The sequence below is a fragment of the Rhinoderma darwinii genome, chromosome 5 (assembly GCF_050947455.1).
Source record: "Rhinoderma darwinii isolate aRhiDar2 chromosome 5, aRhiDar2.hap1, whole genome shotgun sequence".
Classification (NCBI taxonomy): Eukaryota; Metazoa; Chordata; class Amphibia; order Anura; family Rhinodermatidae; genus Rhinoderma; species Rhinoderma darwinii.
In genome coordinates, this window is record NC_134691.1 from 292,834,167 (window position 1) to 292,860,616 (window position 26,450).

The window sequence follows — 26,450 nt, forward strand, 5'->3', positions numbered from 1 at the left end:
GTCTCTCTCTTGCTCCCCTCCCACCTATAAACATGCACATTCGGTTTAGCCAAATATATATGCTTCTTTCAATGGGGAGAGTAGAATAAGCCATTGCCAGACCACATTGGTAGAAGCTTACCTCCCATAAAAGCAATGGATTAGTCATGTTGAAATTCGACATGCCCTATCCTTGTTCCTCCCAATATCTGCTGTTGGAGGATTGTTGGGCTGCTTCCCTCTATACATTTTAGATTACCGATCCTGCCAGCACAACATTTGCCACTGGAAGACCCTAAGATCCATATATGCCTTGCAATGCTATGTTTTCCCTACAGTGTGCCATATAGTGAGTCCTCTAATAATTTACATTTATCATAGAAGCTCCTACACAATCAGTCTGGTCTTAGGTGACCATTTTCCATTTTTTCATGTGAACTAATCGGCCTTTACAACATATACTGTAGTTCTCCCTTAAAGGGTTATTCCCAACTCAGACATTTATAGATATACATAGTATATGCCATAAATGTCCTATAGATGTGGGTCCCACCTATATCAAGAACAGGGGTCACCAGACCCCCGTATTGCCTAGTGAGGCGGCCACTGACTCCAGTCGGGGACCAAGTGGAGAGGCGGCCGCCAGGCACGCGGCTTTGACCATTCTGCTCTATGGGAGTTACGCCCATAGAACAGATAGAAGCGGCCACCTCTCCACTTAATCCCCACCTGGAATCGGAAGCCAGCGACTATATAGATGTGGGTCCTAGAGCTGAAACCCGCATCTATCAGACATTTATGGCATATGCCATAAATGTCTGAGTTTGGAATAACCATTTAATTTTTATGCTTGGTGTAAACTTGCATGATGCAAATTCAAGGATCAGACAAGAGTGAATCAGAGTATGACTCAAAGGTTTGAGGTTGGTGACAGGCAGAATCTGAAAGAGGAAGTGTGCAGGGATTGCTGTACATGTGAGAAGAAATATGAAGTATGGAATCCGTTATATATCATTTCAGGGTGATAACAGATACACTAATGCCTAATACACTGCAACAACTTTATTGAGTTGCATGTAGAAATGAGACATCCATTCCAATTAAGTAAAACCATCATAACTAGAAAACAAGCGGCCATATACATGTAGAATATATATTCACAGTCCCTCATCTAACAGTGTAAAAGGACATGAGATGTTGTCAAGATAGTGGTGCAACATGTTTAAGGAAGATCTGTCACTAGTTTATTAATTCCCTATCTTCTAACAAATCTAATAGGCGCTATGATGCTGATAACTACAGTGTAAATTGTGTCCCAAAACATTTATTATTTCCAACGTTTTTTCCTAATATTTTTTCTAAATATGCTAATGTTCTCCTCTTCCCAGCCTAGCAACACAGCGTGATCTCGCGATTGAAGCTGAGATCACGCTGGGCTGGGAAGAGGAGACCGGTATGACACTGATTGGACAGCGCCATACAGAAAATAATACACCGCCCACAGAGAAAACAAAGAGTTACCTCCCATTTGGCAAGTATGGGCTCATTGGCATATTTAGAAAAAAGCTTATAACTTTGCAAATAATAAATGTTTTGAAACACAATTTACACTATGGTTATCAGTATCAGAGGGCCTATTAGATTAGTTAGGAGATAGGGAACTAATAAACTAGTGCCAGATCTTCTTTAACTTTAGTGAACAATAGGCTAAAAATATATACATAGCTGCTCTCCATAGAAAAATTCAAAGAGTTTTGCCAACGTTCATCTGCGTATGGTTAGCTTAACGTTGTTGTCTCACACTGAAATCCTCTACTAAGCTCGCCCAGCAATCAGCTAGTCGCCACGGGTCCAGCTTCTAATACCCTTAGTAATAAGAAGTTATCACCAGGGGAAGTTGCAGCCGGCCATCATTTAACCCTGCAGCGGCTACTACAGGGGAAATGTAGTATTGCTTAGCAGTCATACAAATGTAATAGTCCAAGGACAGGCCAGGTATTTCAGAGCTATAGGTGCTAATACTCAGCAACTCTTCGATATGGCTCATAGAGTGGGATTCCAAGTCGGTGATGGCGCTATTTGACATCCATATGTCCTATTCAGGCATATAGAAAGGGGTTGTCTAAGTAATACAACCCCTTTAAGGCATTATGTGAATGAAAACTCATAATTCTCTATTCTTTACATGCAACATCTGGCTGTTGCAGTATTTTATATAGAAAATACTCCACCAGATGAATGCCTCATGTGTAAACTCAGCGTAAGGTAGTTCCAAACTTAATTATAAATAAAACTATTTCCTCTGAATAAAGCTATTCGTAATGAAAGAAAAGAAGTCACTTTGTAATAAAAACAGGATTTCTATTCTGCCTTGTATTTCAGGTCTCTGAATACAGTGCGGAATGTAAAAAAATGAATGTTTAGAATATGGTTGCCATCGCTAACTCCAGAGACAAGTTTCGATTAGTATTGTAAGTGTGCTTCGCGTATTTATATTTTTAAAAGGGAAAACATCTACATCACTGCTAAATGTCATATTTGTGATATAGTGTATCTGCATATTAATATATGTAGTATAGACTATATACGGAGATATACATGACTCTGGACGTACCATAGAAACCAGAATGAAAACATACATTGTTTATAGCGCTGTTCGCATTAAAGGGAATTTGTTACCATGACAAAACGTCTTTAACTTAGGGAATCTAACAAATGTCTAGAAACTGCTGCTGAACTCCTTGTTGGGGTGCCACTAAAGAGTGTGCCCTTAATGTTTAAACCCCTGAGCGCACCCAGACGTGAGGTTCGGAGCGCTGCGGTCAATCGCAAACCGCAGCAACTGAGGCGTTGAAAATAGGAGACGGCCCCCTCCGACATCTCATCGCACCCCCCACAACGAGATTGGGGGGTGATGACGGTTGTCATGGCAGCCCAGGGGCCTAATGAAGGCCGCCAGAGCTGCCTTCACTCTGCCTCTGCTAAGCTCTGCCCGTGGCATGGCTTAGCAGAAGCCTGTAAAAATTACGATATACTGTATATATAATGTATAGTACCAGTGACTGCTGGTTCAAGTCCCCTAGTGGGGCTAATAAAGTGTGTGGAAAAAAAGTGAAAAAAAGTTTTTAGTAGTGAAAAAAAAAAATATATATATATATAGTAAAAGTTTAAAAAAAAAACTTTTTCCATTTTTCCCCTAAAGTAATGTAAAAAGTCTGTACAAGTCTGAACTATTACAATATAGCATTATTTAACACCGTAAAATATAAAACAACAATATCGCGTTTTTTTGGTCAATTAAGCGCTCCAAAAAAAATGGAATACAAAGTGATCAAAAAGTTCTACGTACCAAAAAATGGTACCGATAAAAACTACAGCTCGTCCCACAAAAAATAAGCCCTCACACCGCTCAATCAGTAAAAAATAAAAAAGTTATGGCTTTCAGAATGTGGCGAAACAAAACATTTTTTTTTTTTAAACAAAAAGTTTTTTATCAATAAAAGTAGTAAAATATAAAAAAAACCTATATAAATTTGGTATCACCGTAATCGCATTGAGCCACAGAATAAAGACAAGTTGTCGTTTTACCGCACGGTGAAATTCATAAAAACGAAACCCCAAAAACAATTGAGGAATCACAGTTTTTTCCAACTTCAGCCCACTAAGATATTTTTTTTCAGTTTCCCAGTACATTATATGGAACTATAAGGCTGGGTTCACACGACCATGTTACGTCCGTAATGTACGGAACGTATTTCGGCCGGAAGACCCGGACCGAACACAGTGCAGGGAGCCGGGCTCCTAGCATCATAGTGATGTACGACGCTAGGAGTCCCTGCCTCTGCGTGGAACTACTGTCCCGTACTGTAATCATGATTACAGTACGGGACAGTTGTCCTGCAGCGAGGCAGGGACTCCTAGCATCGTACATCACTATAATGCTAGGAGCACTGCTCCCTGCACTGTGTTCGGTCCGGGTCTTCCGGCCGAAATACGTTCCGTACATTACGGACGTAACATGGTCGTGTGAACCCAGCCTAAATGGTACCAAAAGAAACTACAACTCCTCCCACAAAAAAATAGCCCTCACCACCATTGATGGAAAAATAAAAAAGTTATGGCTCTTGGAATGCGGGGAGTGAAAAAGTAAATGAAAAATCAAAAAATTTCTCAGTCCCGATTGGTTTCACAATGACAACCCGTGCATTACCTGGCCTATCCATGCATTATATACAGGGGAAATTAATGGCCAGACGCAGCTTCCTAAGCAATAATAGCTGATCCTTGGGGGATTCTATATACATAGAGAAAAACTGTCACGTTCCAGTTTTGTTAGATCACTTCATTTTGAAAGACCAATTCTTCTATGCCAAAATACAAAGCTATATCCTTGTAATTTACAAAAATCATTCTGCCCTAGTGCCAGATTTCCTTTAAGAAAACTAATAAATTAATCCTACATTTAAAAAAAACGTTTGGAACCCCTTCAAATTCAGTGTTTTTAATTTTTACAATATTATGCAGGTGTTAAATATCTAAATAAACAGCAGTTTCAGAACTGCAAAGTAGCCCCTTCCATACAATATAAGGTAATATGTATGCTATAAGGTTGTTACGTTTCTCACCAGAGAAGTGGATCCATTAAGCAGCAATCGGTTTGAAGCTGGCTAATCTGAGGGGCGGAGTTTAAGGATTCTTCCTGTTCTTTACCTTTAAACCCTACAAGAAGGTATCGACTTTCCTAGTGAGATTCCCAAGTCACAGTCCCCAGAGTAGTCACCAGGTGCGCTGAGCGAATAGCTGAAGTATAATCAGGACCAGAGCCAAGGGTCGTCACCAGGAGACTGGTCAGGACAAGCTAGTGGACTAGATGAGGACGTAGTCAGAGGATGGGCCATGGGTCAAAACCAGGAGTAGAACTACACGTACCAGGCAACAAATCCAAAGGAGCGAGACAGAAGCAGAACTCAGTAACAAGGTCAGAATCAATACAGAACACAAAGGATGTAGCCATTTACAGGCAAGGGATAAAGACAGGATTCCTCTTTTAACCCTTTCCAGACTAGACTAATTTTCGTTTTTATGGTTTTGTTTTTTCCTCCCCGCCTTCAAAAAGTCATCTCTTTTATTTTTTTTGTTGACATGGCCATATGAGGGCTTAATTTTTACGGGACAACTTGTACTTTCTTATGGTACTATTTAATATTATGTACAATGTACTGGGAAAATGGATAAAAATTCAGAATGGAGTGGAATTGGAAAAAACAACAGTTTCGCCATATTCTTATGGGCTTATTTTTTGCGGTGTTCAATGTACGGTATAAATGACATATTGCATATGACACATAAATGACATATTACCTTTATTCTGCAGGTCAGTACGAGCACGGTGATACCAAATTTATATAGTTTTTGTTATGTTTTAGCACCTTAAAAAAAATGTAAATGTTTGAAAGAAACAAAAAGATTTTTGAATCGCCATATTGTGACCCACATAACTTTTTTATATTTCTGTGTATAGAGCTGTATGGCATCTTTTGTACGTGGAAAGATGTAGTTTTTATTAATACCATTTGGTGTCTGGCGTTTCGATCATGTTTATTCAATTTTTTTTGTGGGGGTTTAAGTGGCAAAAAGACTGTGATTCAGCCATTTTGATATTTTTCCCCGCCACGACGTTCACCATATTGGATACATACTTTTGGGACACGGGGTTACCTAATGTTTATTTTTATATGTGATCTAGGGAAAGGGGGGTGATTTAGATTTTTTATATATTTTTGAAAAAACGTAAAAATTTATTAAACTCTTATTTACCCCATTAGATTGCTTATGCCATAGACTGCAATATCACAATATTGCAGTCTATGGCAAAATTAGTGCATTGCTATTAAGACCTGCCACAGGCAGGTCTCAATAGCAATCTTCCTATAGCAGGGCTGGGAGCGTTCACAGGGCTGGGAGCGTTCACAAGACTACGCCAGCTCCCGCGATCTCACCGCGCGGGAACCAGTGACCGGCCCGGAAGCGAAAGGAGCATTAAAAAACCCTCAAATGCCTGTGGTCACATCTGACACTGACATCTGAGGGGTTAAATGCTTGCGATCAGACATTTTTCTGATCGCAAGCATTGCCGCTGGGTCCCTGCTGTGGCCATAGTAAGGCTCGCAGGAAATAAGAAACAGTCTTAAGAGAAGGAAATCTTCTGAAATCTACTAAGAGTAACAGGAATCCATTCTGTGGACAGTGAACAATGTCACTTTATAAAGTTGGCGAGTCTCATCCTTCTTATATACACCTTTACTGCCCTTACTGACAGGCTGAGAGCCATTACACAGCAGCAGAGAACTGCATTTCTGGACAGATATCTTATCGTCCCACTCAATTGACAAAAGTAGGAAGCCACAAGGAAAGCAGAGAGAGAGGGTCCCCCGCTCCTGTATCTGGCGCTTCATTGTATTATTATTTGTAAGAGATGTGCCACCATATCGTATGGAAGAATGTAACCGCCATTTTATGCGGAAAACGTAAGTAAAATTGTGCCGCAAGCAAGCCTGTTAGACTGCCACTTCAGACGCCTGTCTTAGTTTGCACCCATAACTTCAAGGACACCCCAAAACACCATCAGGACAGGAGCAGACACGTGGATTGTCCCGGGGGATATAAAGAAACTGCCAACCTCATTAACCAGTTTAAACCCCCTCATCACTAGCTGTGAGCAGGAAGGCCTGTTGGCAATCGTGATCCACACTGAGAGCCGAGCTGGCTGCCAATTTGTGGGCCTACGCCTTTGCCCTTTCCAATTGCTTCCTTCTGGAGTAAAAGTTTATCCAGATTCCCTCCACGGCCAGATGATCTTATGACCTGTAGAATCTGAAATTAGATCTCTGTCTCTCTGTTATTGTGTACCTCACTCATATGTCTAGCCAGGCATGTGTCTTCTTTTCGCCGGATGTTGCCAATGTGATCCAGAACCCTTCTTCTGAATTCCCGGATGGTTTTCCCCACATAGTTTTGTGGGCAAGTACACGTGGACATATAGACGACCCCTTTGGACTTAGTTTCCAAATTGAAGGGGCTTTTTTGGTAGTAGGGATTTTTTAGGGCCCAACTATCCAGCAACGAGCTATGCACTACGACCCAGATCCACGCAACAAGTAAGGGATCTTTAAGTGCATTACATGATAATTTTGAACACCTGGACCTGGAGAATCATAGAGAACATAAAAACAGCACAGACAAAATGCTAATTATAAATATCTCTCAAAAAAATTTAACACCAGAAGATATAATACTACTAAGAAAGTGGCTATCATATGTTCCAACAACTCGTTTTGACACCTTTGAATGGATAAAAGACCTCAACCTATTTGCACGTAAATTGAAATGGGTAAAATTTTATCAACATTATGACTTGCAAAAATTTAAGGAATTGGATATAGAAGAAGCTGACTATCCTGACTTCCTAAATCTAATGGATCTGTTAAAGGAAAATGAAGGAGTGGAAGGACATGGACCTTTCACAAACCTGAAAATGAAAAGTACTAAAGCGGCACCCATGAGTGAAACAAATAACATTGATCTGTTTGTGAAACTTGTAACGAAAGAAATAGAACAACTGGGGAGGAGCAAAGTACTACACCAATACTATAATAATTTGACATCAGAGGAGATCACCACACTACGAAAACTAGAGGAGGATAAATCAATCGTAATCAAACCCGCAGATAAAGGGGGAAATTTAGTAGTCATGGATGTACAAGTATATAAAATTATGTGCCGACACATACTGCTTGAACAAGATAATTATCGAAAATAAGTAAATAATCCAATCAATAATGATATGGGGGAACTACAGCATATCCTAAGTATCCAATATTAAGGCTCCAATATGTCAGGAAATAAAAAATATGCAGTTGTGCAGACCCGAGGGGAATATTTCTTCTGTTTCAAGAGGCGAATTATCAAGGCCCTAAATTAGGGAACCAGGAAGGGGAGGGCCCAAACATATATGCTGGAAGCGATGGTGCCTGTATTATACCAGGACGACACTTTCCCAGCAAAATTCCCCAAACTGCAAAGGTGCGGAATGTGGACCAAAAGGGGGATAAGAAAGGACACCATTTATCAGTGAAACACTGGCCTGTGCAGAAAGGATTGCTTCACAGCGTAACACATATCTATGGATTATTTTACTGTTTTTTTTGCCCCATTATTATACCACCTTACTATGCCCCTGATGTACTTTGCCCAGCTTACATGTACCCCCACATTATAAACTGAAATACCAGTAGGACTCCAAACAAAACTACTACCAAGCAAAATCCACTCTCCAAAAGCCAAATGGCGATCCCTCCCCTCTGAACCCTACAGTGTTCTCAAACAGCGGTTTACTTCCACATATATGTCATCGCCATACCCAGGAGAACCCTTTTAACAATTTTTGGGGTGTGTGTCTCCAGTGGCACAAGCTGGGCATGACATATTTGCCACTGAAATGGCATATGTAGGGAAAAATTGAAATGTTTACTTTGCACCATCCGCAGCGCAATCATTTATGGAAAAGACCTGTAGGGTGAAAATGCTCACTACACCCCTTAATAAATGCCTTGAGGGGTGCAGTTTCCAAAATGAGGTCACTTCACAGGGGTTTCTTTTATTACTTCACATCAAAATTGTGAACCAATACTTTGTAAATTGTCAAAATAGGCCTCAATTTTACATGGTACTCTTACACTCCTGAGCCCTGTCAAATGTCCAGGCAAAAGATTTGGGCGACATGTGGGGTGACTCTAAAACCGGGAAACACAGCATAATAATTAGAGAGCTGTCCTGTTATGGTGGCACAAGCTGGGCACCACATATTGGCAGATCTATGGAAAAAATCCCATTTTCACCCTGCAACATCGCGTGCACACTAATTTCTGCAAAACACCTGCAAAGTTAACATGCTCACTACATCTTTATGTGAATAACTTGTGGGGTGTGGTTTCCAAAATGGGGTCACTTCTGGGGCTTCCAGTGTTTTGGTCCCACATGGGCTTTGCAAATGCGACATAGCGACCAGAAACCAATTCTGCTAAATCTGCACTCCTACGGTGTGCCCAGACAGCACTTTATGACCTCAAATGAGTTATTGCCATACTCGGGAGAAATTGCTTTACAAATGTTGGGGTTCTGTTTTGAGCTAAAGCTACGTCTTATTGATGGATAGGAATTGTTTTTATTTTCACTGCCCAATTCTAATAAATTCTATGAAATACCTGTGGGGTCAAAATGCTCACTACACCACTAGATGAATTCCTCAAGGGGTGTAGTTTCCTAAATAGTCACATTTTGCAAATGTGACATGGCCTCCGCAAACCATTCCTGCTAAATTTGAGCTCCAAAAGCCAAATAGCGCTCTTTCCCTTCTAAGCCCTGCCATGTTTCCAAACAGCCGTTTATGACCACATATGGGGTACTGTTTTACTCGGGAGAAATTGCTTTACAAATTTTCTTTGAAAAAATGTAGATTTTCATTTTCACGGCCTACTTCCAATAATTTCTTGAAAAAACGAATTTCTGCAAAAAAATTAAAATTAAATTTGTAAATTTCACCTCTATTTTGCATTCATTCCTGTGAAACGTCTAAAGGGTTAAGAAACTTTCTTAATGCTTGTTTTAATACTTTGAGGGGTGAAGTTTTTAAAATGGGGTGACTTATTGGGGGTTTCTAAGATATAAGGCCCTCAAAGCCACTTCACAACTTAACTGGCCCCTGTAAAAATAGCCTTTTGAAATTTTCTTGAAAATGTGAGAAATTGCTGCTAAAGTTCTAAGCCAGGTAACGACCTAGAAAAATAGAAGGATGTTCAAAAAAACGCCAATCTAAAGTAGACATATGGGGGATGTTAAGTAGCAACAATTTTGTGTGGTATAACTGCCTGTCTTAAGCAGATACATTTAAATTTAGAAAAATGCAAATTTTTGCAATTTTTTGCTAAAGTTTGTTGTTTTTCACAACTAAATACTGAATGTATCGATCAAAGTTTGCCAGTAACAGAAAGTCCAATATGCCACGAGAAAACAGTCTCAGAATCGCTTGGATAGGTAAAAACTTTGCAAAGTTATTACCAGACAAAGTGAAACATGTCAAATTTGAAAAATGAGGCTCTGTCAAGGTCAAAAATGGTCAAAGAGAGATGGGGTTAAGCCCACATTGATTATATAACTGTATATTCAACGCTTAGGTAAACAGCTTAAATGCCAAAACTTGTGTTACTGTCCGAACAATTCTGGACCTAACTGTAAGTGCATTCTTAACTGCTTAACCTACAAGTGTTAAAGAAAAATCATACCGGTTCAAACAGTAGCTAATTTTCAATTTACAACAAGTAGCATCCCTTAACTTAAAGGGGTTGTCCGAGATACCAACATTTTTTCAAAAACTGTGTCATACATTACCCCTTATACAGACAACCTAAATAAAGCATTATTTTAAAAAAAAATTCTACTTAGCACATTTCTTCTTTGAATTTAGCACGGTTTGTTTACATGCAGTTCAGCTCTGGTTTGTTGATCTTTCCTTGTTATGAAACTTTTTTCCCGTGCACGCTCATTGCAGGCTGCAATGAGCGTGCACGTACCTTCCAAGAGTTCACGTGAGCTGTCCTTGCTCCTCCCGCTGACCTCCTTCACTGGATTGTCTCCTTGCTGACATTCTTGAAGGATGGTGACCGTTCTCCCCCCATTATGTTTTATTTCTCTTTTCAGGTCTATAAACCTCTTCGTGTCTCCCCTCACCCTCGTCCACCCTCACCCTAACCCTCACCCTCACCCTAACCCTCGCCCACCCTCCTCTATCTCACGTCTCTCTCCACTAAGGCTATGTTCACACAGAGTTTTTTTGCCGGAGGAATATCTGCCTCAAAATTCCATCTTGAAGTTTGCGGCAGATTTACCTCTCCCTGCACGTTGATTTTTGCGTCATTTTTCCTGGAGTTTTTTGTGCGCTGTTTGCGGTTTTGTTTGCCGCTTTGTTCGGGCCGTTTTTAGCTTCGTTTATCTTGGCGTTTTTTGCTTGTTTGTTTGCGTCTTTTTTTGCTGTGTTTTCCGTTGCGTTTATCGTAGCCTTTTTCGTATCGTTTCTTTTTTTGCATCGTTGTTTGCGGCTATTTTTGCTGCGTTTTTCGTTGCGTCTTTCGTGGCGTTTTCCCAGTAGTTTTTCACGGCGTTCTTTGCCTCTTTGTTTGCGGCTTTTTCCACGATGTTTTTCGCAACGTTTTCCGTGGCGTTTATCGTAGCCTTTTTTGCGTCGTTTTTCGCCTCTTTTTTTTGCGTCGCTGTTTGCGGTTTTTTTTCTGCGTTTTTCGTTGCGTCTTTCATGGCGTTTTTTCCTGTCGTTTTTCGTGGCGTTTTTTGCCTCTTTTTTCGCGGCTTTATTTGCGATGTTTTTCGCGGCGTTTATCGTAGCCTTTTTGGCGTTGTTTTTGCGGCTTTTTTTGCTGCGTTTTTCGCGTCGTTTTCCGTCATGTTTTTCGCCCACGGCAATTGAGCGCCGCGGGCATAAAACAACGGAAATACGCTTTCTCTGCCTCCCATTGAAGTCAATGGGAGGTCAGAGGTGTAAACGCCCGAAGATGGAGCATGTCGCTTCTTTTTCCCACGAGGCAGTTTTACTGCTCACGGGAAAAAGACGCCGACGCCTCCCATTGAAATCAATGGTACGCATTTTCGGGCCGTTTTTTACAAGTTTTGCTACGCTGTTTCCGCTTAAAAAAAAACCAGGCGGAAACATCCCCGTAATTTCAGCCGTTATGGACGCCCTCGTGTGAACATACCCTAACAATGTAGGCTTAGATACAGGACCCCAGAAGATCTTAACCAGTTCAGGGCCGCGCTATTTTGCGCCTTCAGGACCAGACACCGTTTAGCCATTTTTAGCACGCGTTAGTTAAATGGCTATAACTTTTTTATTTGTTGGGCTAACGACGTGATTTTTGCGACGTTTTTTCCGTAGATAATGCAGGTTTCTTTTTTTTATCATTTTTATACACACCTTTTTTGCCATTTTAGAATTTTCTTTCATAAAGTTTGAAAATATTTGTAAAAAAAAACTTTTTTACGTTTCAGCTATTTTTTTTTGGTAATAACATAGTTTTACCCTAAAATATACCTTTTATTTGTGATCGTCATTGTCTACCGTAAATTTTAATATATTACATGTCTATATTAGGGTAATTGGGTCAGCGCTAGCATTATAACAATGATTGTCGGGGGGGAACGGTATTTTATTGGGGTGGGTATTTTATGTGTATTTATTATTGTATTTTTTTTTGCACTTTACTTTACTATTTTTTTATTACTGTAGTCTGATCCTCAAAGGTCAAAAAAGACCTTTGGGGACTTTATATATTTTTTTTCTTTCTTTTACATGTTTTTCCACTGTAACTGGAGCTGCACAGCAGCTCCAGTTACAGGGGAAATCAGCCCTCTCATAGTGACGATTGTCACTAATAGGGCTGTGCTGGGTCTAGTAAGACACAGCAGCAGTCTGCCACTAACGGCACCCGGTGATCATGTGACCAGTCACATGATACCGGGAGGAATAGAGACAGCGCCGCGGGGCCGCTGTCTCTATTCCTATACACAGCGTTCATTGAGCGCTGTGTAAAAAGACATCGGAGAAGACAGAGGCAGCTAAAGCAGCTTCTGTCTTCTCCTCAGGGTCCCCGGCAGTCACTGACAGCCGGAGACCCGACATACAGCTGCCCGATCGCGCGGGCATCAAGTTAAAACCCGAGCCGTAGAAAGTCTATGGCTCGGGTTTTAAGGACCCGTCCCTGACCGCTGGCCGTAAAAATACAGCCAGCGGTCAGGAACCAGTTGTTAAACAGTGCACGGTGTCCCGCGGGCCGCAGATAACAGCCTCAAGGGCTGCATGCGACCCGTGTGCTGCATAGTGTTGTATAATTCCCTATCAAAGCCTACTATGTGTAGGCTTTGATAGGGGAAGAACTAAAAGTACAGAGGTCACTGTACCTTTCTAGTCCGCGGGTGCCGTCCCTCTTCACTTTTTTCACTGTGAACATGCATAGGCGCGTTCACAGTGAAAAGATGCATAGGCTGGGCGGGCGGGCACGCGCAGAAACGTCACGTCTCCAGTGACGTGTCGTGTCCCATCCGAGGTCTCGCTGGGGCGAGACCATGTGATCGGGACACGACACGACAGTGGAGGAGGAAGAAAACGTGACGTCAGAAGACATGTGATCGGCAGAAAAGAGCTGCCAGAACGGAGAACAGAAGCAAGATTGCACAGGTAAGTATATTAGGGAATACTTAATGTGTGCATTGTGTGTTTAACTTTAAAATAAAAATATATCTCGGACAACCCCTTTAAGTGCCGTCACTTCAAGAAATGTAGATATGGGTCCGGCACACAATGACATTTAAAAGTACAAAGCTAATTTATTGGTATCGGATAATGATAAAACAAATAAATAAAATCCCGGGCAGAGAACGCTTACACGTTTCGAACCTCTCGGTTCTTAGTCATAGCTGCTATGACTTATTCGATATCAATATAGCAGAATTGTACTTTAGATTTCATTGTGTGCTGGACCCATATCTAGATTTATTGGATCCTTGCCTACCTCGGACGTAGATCTCTTGTCCGAGCACCGATCAATATATGTAATGGCAGGAAGGAGGTGAAGGGAAAGTGAGCCCTAATCTACCCACCGCCCTGTCCCTGCCTACTTGCAACGACCCGCCCTAGGCGACGAGGTACAACTGGGCGGCGGTCCCTACGCTGTCTAAGTGCACAGGAAAACAAACAGGGAACACGCAAGGGAAGGGGCAGTAGCCACGGAACGCCACGAGGAAACGGAGCGGCGAACGAACAGTCAGGACCAGGACGAAGTGAGTACACCCGAGCGGGCACGGAGACAGAAGCAAGCCAGGGGCAAAGCAAAGCAGGTCAAGCAGAACTGCAGCAAGGCAGAAGCACGGCAGAAGCAGGCTGGAGCAAGCAGCAGTGGGGCCAGGAATCCAAAAGAATTACAAGCACTGAGGGAGAGAACAGGGCAGGTAATAAAGGACAGGGGGCGGAGCTAACTCCGACTGACCAGGCCGCGATAGGCTCTCCCACTCCTGAGCCTGCCACCCTGGTTGGTGGGAGATGGTGTCAGTCGAACAGGTCTGGCCTCAGGTGTGGATTGATTAATCCCAGGAGTATACCTAGATGAAGTACCTGGCAGATCCCTAACAATATAAGGACGTGGTGTTTCTACTTCACATCAGCGGTGAGCGGACCAACATTTTCTGTTGTATTTATCAGCTGTCACTTTAATCCTTTTCCAATGACCCACCAATAGTCAAAAACATGCCTCACTATTGGAAGAGGGACACAAATATTTGTCCACTTATTGTCCCATTCATCTTTCAAATTTTCATTTAGGGTTGGGGCACAGGGTGTCATCAGACAGATGAGGACGACGGTCCAGGCTCCTGTACTTGCTTGCAGTGGCTCGCGTGGACCCATGACGGTTTTCCCTCGAGCTTTACTGAAGTGGCCACAGTAGGGCCGTCAAACCTTGGCTCGAGGCTTTTCCTCACGTGTCTTTTGAGGACGACCCAATCTCCAGGTTGTATTGTGTGTGTGTGTGTGTGTGTGTGTACCATCTGTGGAGTTAGGGTCTGAAGTGGAAGGAAATACACGTTTATGCACTTGTTGTAAATGCTTCTGTAGAGCCATGACATACTGGATAAGGTCCCCATGCATTGCCTGGAAGTACAAGCGTGTCTTGGGGACACTTGGGGACACTTCCAAACAAAAATTTCATAGTGGCTAAGGCTCAATTTCTGGTTAGGTGTTACCCGGACTGAGTACAAATCAAGGGGAAGGCATTCAGACCAGGGCTTCCCTGTCTCTTCCATTTCCTTTTTGTATCCTCAACTTCAGGGTACCAATCATTCTTTCTACCCTACTACTGCTCTGGGGGTGGTTGGGTGTGTGGAAAGCCTGTTCTATCCCTACTGGTCCCATGACCTCCTTCACAACTTCACTGAGAATTTTCTTGGCCGTGTTCTCTGCAGTGCAGGAAAATACTGGCCAGGCTTAAGGCCACCCTGAGAACTGGTCTACGCATACGAGAACCTATTCATACAGACCTACCTTGGCTAGTTGTATGTAGTCAATCTGCAGTCGCTGGAACGGGTAATCTGGCTGGGGTGCACTTTTCATAGGTACCTTTGCTGTTTTACCTATGTTATGTGCGCATATTATGCAGGCTGCTACAAACCCAGTGGCAGCATTATTGAATCCATGGGCAAGCCAATTTGCTGATACATGGCTACACATACTCTCCTTGGAGAGGTGTGTACACACGTGCGCCAGGGGTGTCATCAGTCCCAGTACTGGGAAGACATAACTTAGTCCCTACAGCCCAGAGGCCATCCTCTTTCAGGGCAGCCCCTTTCTCTTGCCATTGCTGCTTTGGTAGCCTCATTGCAAGGAGCAGTATTGCAGCCGCTTTGGTAGCCTCATCAGCCCTTCTATTGCCTACTGCCTTGGGCGTGGTCTCCTTGGTGTGGGCTTGCACCTTTATTATGGATGCTTGGCTGGGTTCTAACAGGGCCTGTAATACTTTGGCTTCTGCTCTTGCGTTCTTAATTGGTTTACCTGATGATCCAACAAAGTTCCTACTACGCTAGATGGGCCCATAATTGTGGGCGATGCCAAAAGTCTACCTAGAGTCAGTGTAAATGTTGGCTGTCTTACCTTTTGCAAGATTACAAGCCTCAGCGAGTGTCTTGGGCAGAACAAGAAGGTGTGAATGGTCTCTGGATGATTACCTCGTGCATCGTTACTATCCCATATCCTGTCTTGTAGGCGACTTCATAGTGGAATCTGGAACAACCTACAAAAAAACTCAAAATCTGGGTTACTTATTGGTGTCTCATACACATTTTGTCGACACAATTCTGCTGTGTCTCAATGAGATGTAACTGATTAGTCTTGTCACTACTCCCCCTATTGGACCCTGCGGAAGTAATGTAGCAGGGTTCAAACTGAACATCCCAATATAGTGAGGTTGGGTGGGGTGAGCAAGGCAACCTCATACTTGGTGAGGTGGGCTGCAGACAGGTATTTGGTCTGGACCTGGTGTCAGGGGCTGTAGGAGGCTGGATGCCCCTGGTATCCACACTCCACCAGTCCCAGAAAAGCATGGAGTTGTTTCGAAATGGCTGGAACAGGAGTGTCTCATATTGCTACCACTCTATCTGTGGACAAATGTTTGGCCCCCTGGGATATGCAGTGGCCTAAAAAAAAAAAAACGTGACTGTCTCCTGAATCAATTGCATCTTATCTTTAGATGCCTTGCAGCCATTTGTTACCAAAAACATCAGGAGTCTCAGGGTGACATCTAGGCTGTCTTGTTCTGACCCACAGGCCAGAAGTAGGTAATCAACATACTGCAACAACTAGGTTCCAACAGCAGGCGAGGCCCAGCCCTGCAGTACTGCAGCATGGGCCGTACTGAATTGGGTGGGGCTGTTGGATATTGCCCTGGGGTAGCAGCACCCAACAGTGTTACTTGCCTGCATGTGTAAAAGCAAATAGCAACTGTAATTATTCATCAAGTGGAACAGAGAAGAAAGTGTCTAAATCAATTAATGTAAAGCAACAAGCTTTGTGTGGGATCTGACTAAACACCTCATCCCTGGCGCTACATTTCCAGCAGTCCACATTTTGTAGTCTATCTTTTTATGCAGACAAATACTTGAACTGAGCTTGCTGTAGTATTTCACTGCCAGGGTGAGAGAAGTGCTCTCTCTCTGCATTGTATTTTACCGGATGGGTGGTACTAAGAAGAGCAGTGTGTGAAGATAAGACACATTTAGGCTATGTTCACACAGAGTTTTTTGACGCGGAAACCGCGCCGCAAAACTTGTCAAAAACGGCTTGAAAATGCCTCCCATTGATAAAACCGTCTCGCGGGAGAAAGAAGGGACATGCCCTATCTTCGGGCGTTTAAGCCTCTGACATCCCATTGACATCAATGGGAGGCAGAGAAAGCGTATTTTGCAGCGTTTTATGCCTGCGGAGCTCAATGGCCGTGGGCGAAAAACGCAGCGAAAATCGGCGTGCAGGGAGAGGAGAATCTGCCTCAAACGTCCAAACGGAATTTTGAGGCAGAAATTCCACCTGCAAAAAACTCTGTGTGAACATAGCCTTAACCAGCTGCTCCCGTCTCCCACAAGCCCCCCTCCCTTTCTTGTAGAACTATGAATCTCAACAAGCCAAAATGAAAGAAACTAAAACTCTGCAGTATTTATAATTCTTAAACCTGACTTTACACAGCTAACTTTAATTATTTAAACCTTATAGATAAGGTACTTTAAAAAAAGCCAGTCTATTTACACAAACTTGTACTTAAGTTCAGTGTTCTAATGCTTTTTACACACTCTAAAATAATTAACAGTTCAATTAGTTCAGTCAGTAGATACACAAAATGTTCTCAATCTGGATTGAGAAAAACATCTCACATCAAATAGTACAGTCCATTCTCATTTGCACCAGTCTGCTCTTCAGACTCGTCTTTGACGCACTATATACATGTCTACATCATACTTCTCGTCATAATCCACATTACTCACTGCAATGTACCTAGCTGTATTAGTCTTCATCATCACTAGTACAGTCACTCAAAATCTATGCCTATATACACAAACTATTTGTAACCACCTTGTTTAACATTTATTGACACACTCTTCCATAGCTCTGCTTTTCATTGTTGTTCTATGAAAGTTTTCCATCTTGAACTATCTAAAAACCTCCCTTTGACAGTTCTGCTCATTTTAAGATTCTGTCACAACCTTCTACCGCCGCCTTTCTTTTTCTGCTGGCAACTATATCAACTGCTAGATGACCACCATCCTCCGGACAGTGTCTACTTGTGGAACTACCCATTTGAAGTTCTATTTTACTACAAGTTCATCTAGAACTTGGATTTATGTTCTTTTTATAGTCTTTTCAGCCTCTCCAAAAAAAACAAGGCAGTAGGATATCCCTACTAGCCACTATACCAACCGCTAGCTGACCACCATCCTGCAGACGGTGTTTACTTGAAGAACTACCCTTTTAAAGTTCTACTGTACTACCAGTTCTTCTAGAACTTGGAATTAATGTCACTTTCTTTTTGAGCGCTTCATTTTAGGGTTTAATCGGCCGGATCGGAAACTAGCTCCAGTCCTGGCCATGCAGCAGAGTGTCAGCTGCAATATACAGCCGACCCGCTGCCGATGGTGCGGGCTCAGCTTCTGAGCCCGTACCATCATCGCGTACTATTACGTTGCTTTGCCTTAATACCTTGGCGACAGCAACGTAATAGTACGTGGCATGTTGCCAAGGGGTTAAGGGATCCATAACAAATTATTAAAACACTGATGAAAATAATGGAAAAACTGATGCGCCTCATGACAACTTTGTCACCCGTCAGATCACATCTGTCATACTATTAACTTGAATGAAAAAAAAACAACAAATGGAGAGGAATACATTTATCAGCGTTGAAGTTAATGGAGTGTTGTCAGTTTTTCCATCTGTAGATTTTCACTAACTGAAGCAAAAAAAAAGATGACCATTTCATGTCATTTCCATCCATCGCATCCACTGTAATATAAAACAAGAAAAAAAAGGAATGAAGAATGTCTGAAGCATCACCAGAGATGACGTTTCTCGTGTTGACAGCTGAAATTGGATACAGAGGGATTTGGTTTCACATATATTTCAAAAAGTCTTTTGGTCACAACAGAAATGAATGCAAACAAAAAAAAAAAAACTAACACAGATAATCTGAACAGATCCTAATCGTGCAATTTCTATAAACCACAATGCTTGCTACAATACAGATAAAATATAGATTTTTAATGCCAAATGGGCAGTCATTCAGCTTCCTGCTAACATTCTTTTTCTTACAAAGTTTTTATTGATAAAGGAGGTTTTTGCAAAATAAGGAAAGGTAGAAAGTAGAAAACAAATACAGTAAGAACATCAGGGTCATGGGTACATTTATACAGACTGGATCAGTAGGTATGAGAGTCAATCAACATAAATACAGTAATATACAGGTGAGAGAATAACATTCTTCACTTCTATCAAGAATACACAGCACTTCGTATAACATCTTGTAATAATAGATATATCGGCACCAACCATGTGTAATAAAAGCAAGAAAGAAAAGGGAAAAAAAAGTAAGGACAAAAGACAAGACGAAAGACATATAGGTGGTAAGGCAAGGATAAACCTATAAATCCTGGAACTCCATCATCGCTTTTGTGTGGTCCTAAGTAATCTTAAACCCTCGTGGACAGAAGATACCTGGTGTCCCATGGCTCCCAGAGATTGGAAGGAATTCAATGTATTATTAGAAGTTAAATTAATTCAATGTATTATTAGCAGTTAAATACTCAAGAGAGTGGATCTCCTTTAATCTAGCGTGAATTTCAAGTTGGAAGGGAGGGGCAGTCTGTTTTCAAGATCTAGCAATGAGTTTTTGCGGCATATAAATAGAAACAGTCTGCTGACTTTTTGCCCATACACTTTGGAGGAACAGTGATGGCGGGTCCTGCCGCTGAATGGAGCTGTTAACGATTGTCACACCTGTGGGGTAGGTGGACCCACTAGGCTGCTCCGCCGTAGCGGAGTAGCAGCTGGCCAAACAACAGTCAATAACAGTCTCTGGGGTAAGAGTACCTGGGAAGATGATCTGGCAGATACTAGGAGACACAGGCACGTGGTGTAGCAGACACTTGGCACAGATCATGCTTGGCGTGGTAGATGACACTGGACGTAGCAGATGACACTAGACTTGGCAGATGACACTGGACGTGGCAGATGGAACAACACGACTTCAACACTAGATACAGTTCAGGAACTAACCTGATACGGGAACACTGGTAGCAGGATACATCTAAGGGACGATTTGCTTATACTAACATGGGAATACAACAGAAACTCTCAGGCAAGGAGTGGAAGGGCAGAGCCCTTTATATAGTCCAGGATGTAAGGGGATAGGTTAGGGAACACTTTGTTAGTGCACCCTAGAGACAGGAGAGTGTAGCCGTGTATGTTGGCGTCTCCTGGGAGGGAGACGCTGAAAAGCCTTCAGTGTGCTGCAGTCGCGACTGCGTACACAACACCAATCACATCTAAGTTCATAACTTAGATGTGATCGATAACAGGTGGATCCTGCGTGTCAGAGACCCACCGTCACTGAACCTGTCTGTGCGCTGACTTGATGGATTCGGGTCTCAGTGCTAGATACAGCTGCTCTGTATACAGGATACAAAGCAGCTGTATCTCAAAAAGTAAAAATAATTTGTAATAAAATGTAATTAGTCCAGTTGCACAAAACACACAGATTTTTTTAATTTTTTTTAAAGGTGTACATAGCCTTTAATCACAAAAACCCATGGAATTTCAGCCCTGCCACAAAATGACCTGCTAACATAATTTGATGATCTTCTTGTTTGTTCAGGAGAAAGTGTTAACGAGGTCAAGGCAGCTGATTGAAATATAAAAACAGACTTGTTGCTTTAAAAGGGGGATGCTGATTGAAATAATTGTCTTCTTCTGTTAACCGTGGTTACCTCCAAGGAAACACGTGCAGTCGTCATTGCTTTGCATCAAAAGGGCTTTACAGGCAAGGGCATTGCTGCTTGTAACATTGCCTCTAAATCAACCATCTATCGGATCATCAGGAACATCAAGATCAAGGAGAGAGGTTCAATTGCTGTGAAGAAGGCTTCAGGGCGCCCAAGAAAGTCCAGCAAGTGCCAGGACTGTCTCCTGAAGAGGATTCAGCTGCAGGAACGGCTCAACACGATGGCTTTTGGAGGCTGGCCTGGTGTCAAGAAGGACAGTAAATAAGCAACTTCCCCCAAAGAAAAACATCAAGCCAGACTGACATTCTGCAGGAAGTACAGGGATTGGATTGCAGATTTCTCTGATGAAGCCCCCTTCAGACGGTTTGGGACATCTGGAAGAATGATTCTCTGGAGGAGAAAAGATGAGCACTATCATGAGTCCTGTGTTACGCCAACAGTAAAGCATCCTGAGACCATTCATCTGTAGGGTTGCTTTTTATCCAAGGGAGTGGGCTGACTCACAATTTTGCCTAAGAACACTTCCATTAATAAAGAATGGTATCAAAACATCTTCCAAGAGCAACTTCTCCTAACGATCCAGGAACAATTTGGTGACGAGCAATGCTTTTTCCAGCATGATGGAGCACCATGTCACAAGGCAAAAGTGATAAGTGAACAAAACATTGACATTTTGGGTCCATGGCTAGGAAACTCCCTAGATCTCAACTCCCACCTCAATCCCCAACCTGTAGTTAATGCTCAAAAAGCGGGTGGACAAACAAAAACACAGAAATTGTGATAAACTCCAACCACTGTTTAGGCAAGAATGGGTTGTCATCAGCCAGGATTTGGCCCAGCAGCTGATATCCAGCATGCATGGGCGAATTGTAGAAGTCTTGAAAAAGATGAGTCAACACTGTAAATATTGAGTGTTTGCAAAAACGTGATGCATTTGTCAAAAAAAGTTTAAAAACTTATGAGATGCTTATAAATTGTACTTCAGTATACCATAGAAACATGACTAAAAGTTCTAAAAACACTGTAGCAAGAAACTTTGTGAAAACCAAAATTTGTGTCAGTCTCAAAACTTTTGGCCAGGACTGTAGACACTTGCACAGTGTTTCCAGCTACATTCTATTGTGCTCCTGCCGACAGTTTTATTTTTTTATCTGGCTCATCCAATACTGAGGGCTGGTCTGGCAGTAGTCACAGCCAATCAGAAATACAGCGGAAACAGCAGAAGTTTATAAAGATGGCATGAAGCCCAAACAGGAAGAAGATTCTTCAATCACGATGATTGGTTTACCAATGATCCTGCCTTTTATTACTCCCATCGGATAGTTGCCGCAGTATTACTCGAAATTCATCCTTTACTTTATAGATTTATAGCGGGATCTGTCTGCTGCCAGGACACCTTCAATCATTAAATTTCTTAGAAATTTGCCCTTTGAAGTTCTGTGTAAAACATGTGTCTATGCTGAAGATGCAATAAATTCTTTCATATAAAACCTACACCTAATCAACAAAAATGTAAGATATTATATTTACTACAAAGTCGAAATGGTCAGGTGCAAGTCTTTAGCCCAGAGGTGTAATCTGGAGTTCCTAGAACTGGATCTGAACCATGGCCCCAAACTTGACATGTGATTTATAATACTGGTAACTAGGGCTGGGCAATTTAGGGGCATAGCTAGGTGGGGGCAAGTGGGGTATGTGCCCCAGGCACAACTGGGCGAGACGGTAGGGGGGTGCCAGGCCGGGCGCAGGTACAATTGACTACTCCTCCGGAGCGGAATCTCCCCTGACGTCACTATCCATATATGGACAGTGATGTCATGGGCTCCTCCTCCAGGAGAAGAATCATACCTCCCATTCGTCCCGGGCGGCTGGTGGTATGTCCCGCAGTCAACTGTATCTGCGTCCTCAGGACGTAGATACAGTTGAACTTAATGCTGAAGCAAGGTACAGTAAGCTCCCTGCTTTAGCATTAGTTCAGAGCAGAGGGAGCACCTCCCCTCGCCGAGGACTCCCCAGGCACAGCGCTACTTAGAGCGCTGTGCCTGGGGAAGCCCTTGATGTCACTGTCCATATATGGACAGTGACGTCAGTGGCTCCTCTGAAGCGGAATTCCCGTTGCCGACGCTATGGCAGGGTATTCTGCTCCAGGAGTAGCCCCTGACGTTACTGTCAATATATGGACAATGACATCACTGTCCATATATGAACAGTAGCATCTAGGAGCGGAATCCCCGGCCTATTCTCTGGCTGGGGATTCTCTACTCCTAGAGGGAGTCCCAATGGCGCTAGCTACAGGGGGGATAGCGTATGGATATGTACAGTATGGGGCAGCTGTGGGGGCAGCTATAGGGCACTATACTGTATGGGGGCAGCTATGGGGGCAGCTATGGGGGCATTAAGCTGTAGGGTGCAGCTTTGGGGGCATTATGCTGCATGGGGGAAGCTATAGGGACATTATACTGTATGGGGCAGCTATAGGGGCATTATGCTGTATGGGGGAATTTGATTAGGCATTATACTGCATGGGGGCATCTGTGTGGGCATTATACTGTATGGGGGAATCTGTGTGGGTTTATACTATATAGGTGCATCTGTGGGGAATTATTCTGTATGGTGGCAGCTATGGGGTCATTATACTGTATGGTGGCAGCTATAGGCCATTATACTGTGTGAGGGCAGCTAGAGGGCATTATACTGTGTTGCTAGGCGTGCCGCATCGGTAGTCCCTCTTTGTGATACTTGAAAGTTGGGAGGTATGAAGGAATCCCCGGCCAAAGCATTGCTGACACTCTTCCTGGGGATTCTGCTCATGAAGAAGCCCCTGACGTCACTTTCTGTATATGGACAATGACATCAGAGTCTCCTCTAGGGAGAACAAATGGGGTTATGTACAGGGAGAAGGGGGTGTAGTGCTGTGTGGCACTATCTACAAGGGGAGTGTGTGTGGCACTATCTATAAGGGGGCTGTGTGGCACTATCTACAAGGGGGGGTGAGCACTATCTATAAGGGGGTGTGTGTGGCACTATCTACAAGGGGGGATGTGGCACTATCTACAAGGCGGTGTGTGTGGCACTATCTACAGGGGGGCTGTGTGTCACTATCTACAAGGGGGCTGTGTGGCACTATCTACAAGTATGTGTGTGTGTCACTACCTACAAGTGGGTGTATGGAACTATCTACAGGGGGGCTGTGTGGTACTATATACAGGGGAGCTATGTGGCACTATCTGCAAGAGGAGGCTGTTCATTATGTCACCATATAGTCTCATTAGCCTCAGTTATACAATCTGTTTTAGGTTTAGTTTACATCTGCGTTGGGGTCCCGTTCTGACGTTCCGTCTGAGGTTTCCGTCAGAACGGGACCCTGAACAGACACGAACTGACACGAATGGAAACCAGAGGTTTCCGTTTCCGTCACCGTTGATTTCAAAGGTGACGGATCTGGTGCCCATGATTTCCGTTTTGTGTCTGTTATGCACCAGACCCGTCGTTTTAACGGAAGCAATAGCGTAGTCGAGAGTGAATAGGTCATGTCTCATTACGGCCATATTTTGCAGTGCAGGCTCATTGAAATGAATGTACACGGTCATGTGCATGGCCCACTACTGTTGCGTGCATGAGCCCTAATTCTTACAGTTATGTCAGCGAAAATGGATAATAATGCACACAATGATATCCCATCACAGATCCCTGTGATAAACACAGTAAGGTGACAGAACAGGGATAATAAACACAGTGATATAACTGCACAGGGAACACAGTAATGTAACAGCAGATGGTAAAGTGAAGTAACAGCACAGGAATAATAGTCACAATCCGGGAATAATAAATACAGTAATATCACCGTCCAGGAATAACAGTCACAGTGATGCCACAGTCCAGGAATAATAAATACAGTGATGCCAGTGTCCAGGAATAATAAATACAGTGATGTCACCCACCGTCCAGGAATAACAGTCACAGTGATGCCACAGTCCAGGAATAATAAATACAGTGATGTCACAATACAGATATAATAAACAATAATATCTTTGCATAGGGATAATACAGATTGTAATGTCACAGCATATGGTAATGACCAAAGTGAAGTAATAACACACGAGTAAAGCTGCCCATGCAAACAAGATTGCTGTTGGCCGAACACTATTTTATCTGACAGTCATCCCTCCCTGCTTTTCCCGTAAACCTGCACTTTCGGCTCAGCCGAGCGTATTAACTGGTGATAGAGACCCCCCTGGCAGCATCTTATCTCCTGCGGGAACAAAGGTTTGGACATGTTGACATCCAAAATGCCTGATGCCCCCCCCCCCCCTATATCTGCCATCAGGGAAAGTCAGGACATCCACTTACAAATCAGATTTGATTGGATTTGTCCGCCTGTCATCTGATGTGTATGGGAACCCTAACACAGAACTATGATGTCACAGTGCAGCTGGGATCATGTATACACTGATAATGTTCACTGTACATGGAAAATACACAAAGTGATGTCACAGAAGAAATAACAAAAAGTGACGTCACAGAAGATGGAAAATAAACAATTCGAACTTATCAGTCTATTGTACAGTGATGTCATATAACAAACATAAAAAACATTGCAACAGCACTCTGCGAGCGGCAAAGACCACTAAGTGCACTGTATTTCGATTATTTTGCATTACTGACACATTTACATACAATTATGAGGTTCTTAGTGCACATTTTAATTAAATTGTGTGAACCCACCTGCCACGACAAGGCAACCTCTTTTAAGTCGCCTTATCATGGCAGGTGGGCTCACGCAATTTGATTTAAAAAAATGCGCGCTAAGAACCTCACCTCTGTAAGTAGAATACACGTAGCGGTAATGCCTTTAAAATAATCTACATGTAAAGCATTTGGTGGCCTGGGAACCCACAGAGTGCTGTTTCAATGTTTTTTGCATTGTTTGCAGTCACAGCGTACGAGCACCTGCGCATTTACATCATTTGGTAGGATGTGCAGAGAAAGTTTTTTTGTGTTTTATGGCTAATATAATAACGTCACATCTAGTGGCTGAGAACCAGTCACAGCGCAGGGATAATAGATACAGCATTATAATACAAGGATAGTGCACACCGTGATGTCACAGTATAGAGAATAAACACCGGTATTGAGGCTTACATAGGAAATTTGGATAGTGATCCCTACTGGGACATTCTGGATACATGTATCAATGTGTTCTATCTCAGGAAATGGCGTATTACCATTATATTTGTGAATTAAGTCATTTGTCACATCACCTACTGACTGCTATGTTTTTCTTATGTATCGTTGGAAGGGGGGGGGGGCATAGGTGGTAACACTGGCTGGGATACATGGGGAGAAAGTCCATGGGGGAGATTTATCAAAACTGGTGCAACGGACAAGTGAAGTATCAACCAATCAGGTCGATGCTTTCATTTTCCTAAGGGCCTTTGAGAAAATGAGAGGTGCAATCTAATTGGTTGCTATGGGCAACTAGTCCACTTTTTCTCTTGCACCGGTTTTGATAAATCTCCCCCTATATAACATTATACATATCACTGTAGCCGCAGCTTAAACGTGTCACATATATCCGGAGAGTAAACCCTGGAAGCAGGAACAACCAGCTGGACTCGTACTTGCTTCATGAGACATTTTCACAGTGTGCGTTATATTCTGTAAGGGTCGTGAAACATTTTGAGGAATATATGGAGACTGACAATGAAGGTGATAGCCCAATTCACACGTATAAAATAAAATACATGACTACAATGTGTAAAGCGCTGCCTAATATGTCGGCGCCACATAAATCACACAGCACGGGTTTATAGCGCTGC

The 26,450-nt window shown here is 42.8% G+C and overlaps 1 long non-coding RNA gene across 2 annotated transcripts; it reads right to left on the minus strand.

Moving 5' to 3' along the window:
- Nucleotides 1–18,458: 18,458 nt before the first annotated feature.
- LOC142652958 (uncharacterized) lies at nucleotides 18,459–26,431 on the minus strand. 2 transcript variants are annotated; one of them, XR_012847991.1, is made up of 3 exons: nucleotides 26,253–26,431; nucleotides 24,818–24,883; nucleotides 18,459–18,637 (listed from the first exon to the last, which is right to left on the minus strand). It is a non-coding gene; the product is annotated as an uncharacterized LOC142652958 (long non-coding RNA). The 2 variants fall into 2 exon arrangements; XR_012847992.1 differs by lacking the exon at nucleotides 26,253–26,431 and adding an exon at nucleotides 25,857–25,923.
- Between the last annotated feature and the right edge of the window lie 19 nt (nucleotides 26,432–26,450).